We start from the raw sequence: 6,000 nt of genomic DNA, 5'->3' as shown, positions 1-6,000 counted from the left end.
CTCATGCCATCACCTTGGGCACAGCTCTGCTCTGGAGCCAGATGCCTACAGCAGCATGGGAGGTCTTGCTGTTACGTCTGCTGGATCTCTGGGGGTTCTGGTTGGGTTCTTTCCCCCCCCACCCCCAACCTGCCTGCCAGGAGCTTCACACAAACCCCAAGAATTTAACGGAATCCCACTGGAAACTCACACAGCTTTTTACCCTCATTGTTCACTGCCTGAGGGAGTTTCCAAAGGAGTAGGATCCTGGTATCCTCCAGCTAGCCCAGTAAGTTCCTACAGTTCCCACAAGTCCCACAGTTTGAGGCTTGGGCAAGGACCAGGCTCAGTAACAGGAAATCTAAACCAGCAAAGCCAGCTAGGAGCTCTTGACCATGGCAAAAAGCATCTCTGCAGTTCTCAGGGAGAGGGGTGGAAGGAGAGTCAAACCAAGCCATCAAGAGGCACAAAGGTTCTGTCTGAAACAAAAAGCTCCCTGACCAAGCTGCCTGCCAGCTGCCAGCACTCCTGGATCAACAACCATGTGCTGGGCTGCATCCAAAGCACTGTGAGCAGCAGGGCAAGGGAGGGGATTCTGCCCCTCTGCTCTGCTCTGCTCAGACCCCACCTGCAGCACTGCCTCCAGCTCTGGTGCTCCCATCAAAAGAGGAACCTGGAGCTGCTGGAGAGGGGCCAGAGGAGGCCATGAAGATGATCAGAGGCTGGAGAAGCTCCCCTGTGGGGACAGGCTGGGAGAGTTGGGGCTGTGCAGCCTGGAGAAGAGAAGGCTCCAGAGAGACCTCAGAGCAGCCTTGCAGTAGCTGAAGGGGCGCCATGAGAGCTGGGGAGGGACTGTTCAGAAGGGGCTGTGGAGACAGGATGAGGGGCAGTGGTTTGAAACTGGAGCAGGGCAGATTTAGGTTGGACATCAGGAGGAAGTTCTGCAGAGTGAGGGTGGGGAGACACTGGGGCAGGCTGCCCAGGGATGTGGTGGAGGCTCCATCCCTGGAGACATTCAAAGTCAGCCTTGCTGTGTCCCTGGGCACCCTGCTCTAGTTGGAGGTGTCCCTGCTGCCTGCAGGGGGGTTGGGCAAGATGGCCTTGGAGGGTCCCTTCCAACTTGATGCATTCTGTGGATCTGTGTCTGTGCTGGCACTGGAGTCACAGCAAGAGCAGCGCTAGCTGCAAGACCACAGCTGAGGTGGTGAGAGTGGCTGCAGGCAGGGCATGCAACCTCTGGCCTGGTCTGCAACTGGTGGTGGCCAGAAGACACCTCTGAGCTCCATTTTGAACCCTTGGGCTGGCCAAGGGAGTGTGGCTCATTTGAGAATGTGCCAGTCTAAGGGCTTTCACAGGCAGCTTGGCACGTGCTCTGGGTGGAAGCCTTGTGAGATCTACACCAGTCAGAAGCTGTGCTACTGAAGTGAACTGAAGTGAGGGAACTTGTGCTCCAAGGGTGGATTCTCCACTTCAGCACCACAATTGCTTTCTGTGTTTGTCTACAGAAAGGAGAACATCTCAGAGAAGGCCCAAGGCAGTCATCTCCACAGTCAAACACCTTTTAATGCAATCAAGGTTCTGTACAGTGACAAAAACATCAGAGGGCAGAGGTTCCAAAGATAAGGCAGAAACCCAACGGGGCAGCACATCACCACTCAGCACCCCAAACAATGCCAGTGGGCTGAAATCCAGCACCTCCTCTGTGGGGACAGGCTGGGAGAGTTGGGGCTGTGCAGCCTGGAGAAGAGAAAGCTTCAGGGAGACCTTAGAGCAACCTTCCAGTACCTGAAGGGACTCCAGGAGAGCTGGGGAGGGACTTTGGAGAAGGGCTGGGAGTGCCAGGATGAGGGACAATGGCTTTGAGCTGGGAGAGGGGAGAGTGAGAGTGGAGAGGAGGAAGAACTTGTTTGGAGTGAGAGTGGGGAGACACTGGCACAGGTTGCCCAGGGAGGCTGTGGCTGTGCCCTCCCTGGAGGTGTTGAAGGCCAGGCTGGATGAGGCCTTGAGCAGCCTGGGCTGGTGGGAGGTGTCCCTGCCCATGGCAGGGGGTTGGAACTGGATGATCCTTCAGGTCCCTTCCAACTCAACCCATTCTGTGACTCTGTGGATCACAGGAGTGTGTCAGCTGCAGGCATGACAGTTTGGGTGCAGTGGTGAAGCCTGCCCAGCCTGGAAACAGCTTAGATGCCATTTCCAACAAATTCAGGTTTCTGATCTCAGGAGTTTTTGGTCTTTTTTCTGCCTTCCAGAGAATATAAGAAAGCCAAAAGAGCTTCTCAGGAAAGCAAACATGCTCCTGAGGAACTGTGGTAGCTGACACCCAGCCCCTGGCTCTCCAGCTCCACAGGGAGCTCAGCAAGTCCCACTGGCACCCTTGCTGGCACTGCTGCCAGCAGGACTACAAACAAACGGGCTAAAACCACCATCAGCAGCTGCTCAGAGCTACAGCCCTTCCCACCTGGGGCACTTCAGATCACACACCTCCTGAGAAGGTGCCCATTGTCTGTGGTCTCCACCTCCAAGTTCTGCAGGTAGCAAACTGTTGGCTGAATTACCTGAACTTTGACACCCACTTGGTCAGCAGCAACCACTGGCTGCAGGGCTGGGAGCAGCACCTCTCTGCTCCCACAGTGAGAGCCAAGTCAGGGTGCTGGTCCTCTAAGGAGTCTCACAACCACAAGAAGAATTACACCTGAGGGTTTGCACAGCAGAAGGAACACTCACTGTCCCTGAACAGCACCCCACAGCTGCTCTCCTTGATTTACTGCAGCCTCTTGCTTGTTCAGGCTGCTTGCATCCAAAGCACAGAGTCCTGCAGGGTGTCTGTGGTGGGGTAGTGCTGGATCAAACTAAAGGATGGAAGAGACACAGACATGGTGGGAGCAGTGAGACCACACCTGGAATGCTGTGTCCAGTTCAAGAGGGACAGGGATCTGCTGGAGAGATGGCTGCTGAAGGGACTGGAGCATGTCTGATGAGGAAAGGCAGAGAGCCCTGGGGCTGTTTGGGCTGGAGAAGAGCAGCCTGAGAGGGGATCTTATTGTTGCTCATAACTATCTGAGGGGTGTGGGGCAAGAAGGGGCCAGGCCCTTGTCAGTGGTTTCCTGTGACAGGACAAGAGGCAATGGACACAAACTGGAACCCAGGAGGTTCCACCTCAACATGAGGAGAAGCTTGTTTGGTGTGAGGGTGCTGGAGGCCTGGAGCAGGCTGCCCAGAGAGGTTGTGGAGTCTCCTTCTCTGGAGACTTTCAAGCCCCACCTGGCTGTGTTCCTGTGTGAGCTGCCCTGGGTGCCCCTGCTCTGCCAGGGGGGTTGGACTGGATGCTCTCTGGAGGTCCCTTTCAACCTCTACCACTCTGTTCCTCAAGACTGCTCTGAACACAACCAGCCAGCAGAAGGAGGGTCACCTGTTAAGCCTCTGACCTCTTGCTGTTAGCAAACTCAGACAGGTCACTGCTGAAGGGGCTCTGGACAGGGCTCCTGGGCAGCTGCAATGGGCAGACAGGGTGCTGGACACTGCCACCCACCCCACCCAGCAGCCTGCTTCAGGAGTGAAGATTGTCCTCAGGCCCACATACAACACTGCTTGGCCTTCTAGAGAAGCTACCAGAGAGTGTCTTTTGTGGACTTTGCTGTTGGGGGAGGCCAGAAGCTGGACTCACCTGGCACAAGGGAAGCTGAACTGAGGCCTGCAGCTCACCTTTGAGAGGCAGCAGAGACTCAGCTGTCTGAACCTCAGCACTTCTCAGTCCTGCTCCTGGCATTAATGTGCTGTGACAAGATGCTGAGCAGCTCTGAGTCATTTCTGACACCCAACTCACTGAGCACTGAGAGGAGAGCAGGGCAGGGAGCAGTGCTGCCAGCTATGGCTTAGGACAGGGTGCAGTGCTCAGCTTACTCCAGCACAGCTGCACCTGGCAGGCAGTGAGACAACCACTTCACCACTGCCAGCTGCAGGACAGGCCCTGCAGACACCACCTGGGATGCTAACATCCCACAGGCCCTGCCAGCACATGGCTGGAGGGAATTGCTGACAAGAAGCTGCAAATTGCTGCTATTTTGGGCTTTTCCTTTATTCATTTATTCCCCCTGCCAAGGGTACCTCAAAGAAGAGAGGTGATAGGGACAGAACTGAAATCCCACCCACATTTACCAGCACCTCCTACAGGGGATAGCATTTTTGAGTGATTTATTTTGTCTGAGGAAGCCTGTGGGATGCCAGCAAGTGCAAAGTGATGGCAGCCAGCTCTGAAAAAATCCCAGAAGGCAGCAGCAGCAGCCAGGGTTTGTAAAGCAGTCTGTGAGCTGCTCCCCATCAAAACACCTAAGTGTCAGTGCAGAACAGCTTCCCTTGTAGTTCAAACAAGCTGATGAAAAGACAGCTGGACAGCAGGAAGAGAGAGAGAGGCCCAGGCTAACTCTGAAACCAGGGTGAAATCATCTCATTCCAAATATAAATGGTGCAAAAGACATCTTGAGCTGTGGTAGATGGGAGTCTGATTATCTCCAAGAGTGATTTAGACACAAAATGCAGATGGCACCCTCAGAAGCAAGGCACACTTTTGCCAGGCCTGTTCATGGTGCCAAGAGGCAACGCAGGAGATTTTCACTGGTAAGCTCTCAACAAGACTCTCCTGAGACCTCTGACTGCTACCAGGCCCCTGTGCTGAGATTTGATCACTGTCAATTCCCAATGATCTCTTGCAGTGAACTTCCAAGCTTCAGGAGCAGCATTCCCCCCACTCTAAAGCAATTTCTTTAGACTAAGCTGTTGAAAGCTTCATCAGTATTTCACTTGTGCTAAACCCTACCAGCAAATTGCCCACTGAAGCTTTGAGAGCATCTTGCTGTATGCCCTGGACTAGCCACTGAGGTTTCTGTGCTTGAGCTTCATGTGGGAGAAGCTGCTACAGCAAGTTTTAGACAAAGACAGCAGGGAATTGCCTCCAGACCTCCCAGGCCTGCAGAGAGCTGTGTGAATTCTCAGCAAAAGCCTCTTTGCATCATCCAAGCCCTACCAGAAGGCTGCTGGCAAAGCAAAGTGCCAGGATCTCATCACTGGGCAGACTCATGATATGGAGGAGCAGTGTTGCCTACAGCTCCTGGGAAACTGCTCCACTCCCAGGATGGCACCAGACAGATTTCCCTCCCACCTCCCTTCTTTAACTGGTGGGAAGAGGACTGAGCTTCTGTACTGCAATGTCTCACTCCCCAGGCAGGTGGTGACACCAGCACAGTTATTCTCAGTTCAGTTTAGTTATTCTCAGAGGGAAAGCTCAGTTCAGCTTAGTTATTCTCAGAGGGGAAGCTCAGTTCAGTTTAGTTATTCTCAGAGGGGAAGCTCAGTTCAGTTTAGTTATTCTCAGAGGGAAAGCTCAGTTCAGCTTAGTTATTCTCAGAGGGGAAGCTCAGTTCAGTTTAGTTATTCTCAGAGGGGAAGCTCAGTTCAGCTTAGTTATTCTCAGAGGGAAAGCTCAGTTCAGCTTAGTTATTCTCAGAGGGGAAGCTCAGTTCAGCTTAGTTATTCTCAGAGGGGAAGCTCAGTTCAGCTTAGTTATTCTCAGAGGGGAAGCTCAGTTCAGTTTAGTTATTCTCAGAGGGAAAGCTCAGTTCAGCTTAGTTATTCTCAGAGGGAAAGCTCAGTTCAGCTTAGTTATTCTCAGAGGGGAAGCTCAGTTCAGTTTAGTTATTCTCAGAGGGAAAGCTCAGTTCAGCTTAGTTATTCTCAGAGGGAAAGCTCAGTTCAGTTTAGTTATTCTCAGAGGGGAAGCTCAGTTCAGTTTAGTTATTCTCAGAGGGGAAGCTCAGTTCAGTTTAGTTATTCTCAGAGGGGAAGCTCAGTTCAGCTTAGTTATTCTCAGAGGGGAAGCTCAGTTCAGCTTAGTTATTCTCAGAGGGGAAGCTCAGTTCAGCTTAGTTATTCTCAGAGGGAAAGCTCAGTTCAGTTTAGTTATTCTCAGAGGGGAAGCTCAGTTCAGTTTAGTTATTCTCAGAGGGGAAGCTCAGTTCAGCTTAGTTA

This window comes from Indicator indicator, chromosome 22 (assembly GCF_027791375.1).
Source record: "Indicator indicator isolate 239-I01 chromosome 22, UM_Iind_1.1, whole genome shotgun sequence".
Lineage (NCBI taxonomy): Eukaryota > Metazoa > Chordata > Aves > Piciformes > Indicatoridae > Indicator > Indicator indicator.
The sequence above is the reverse complement of the archived record's forward strand: the minus strand, read 5'-3'. Positions refer to the sequence as shown.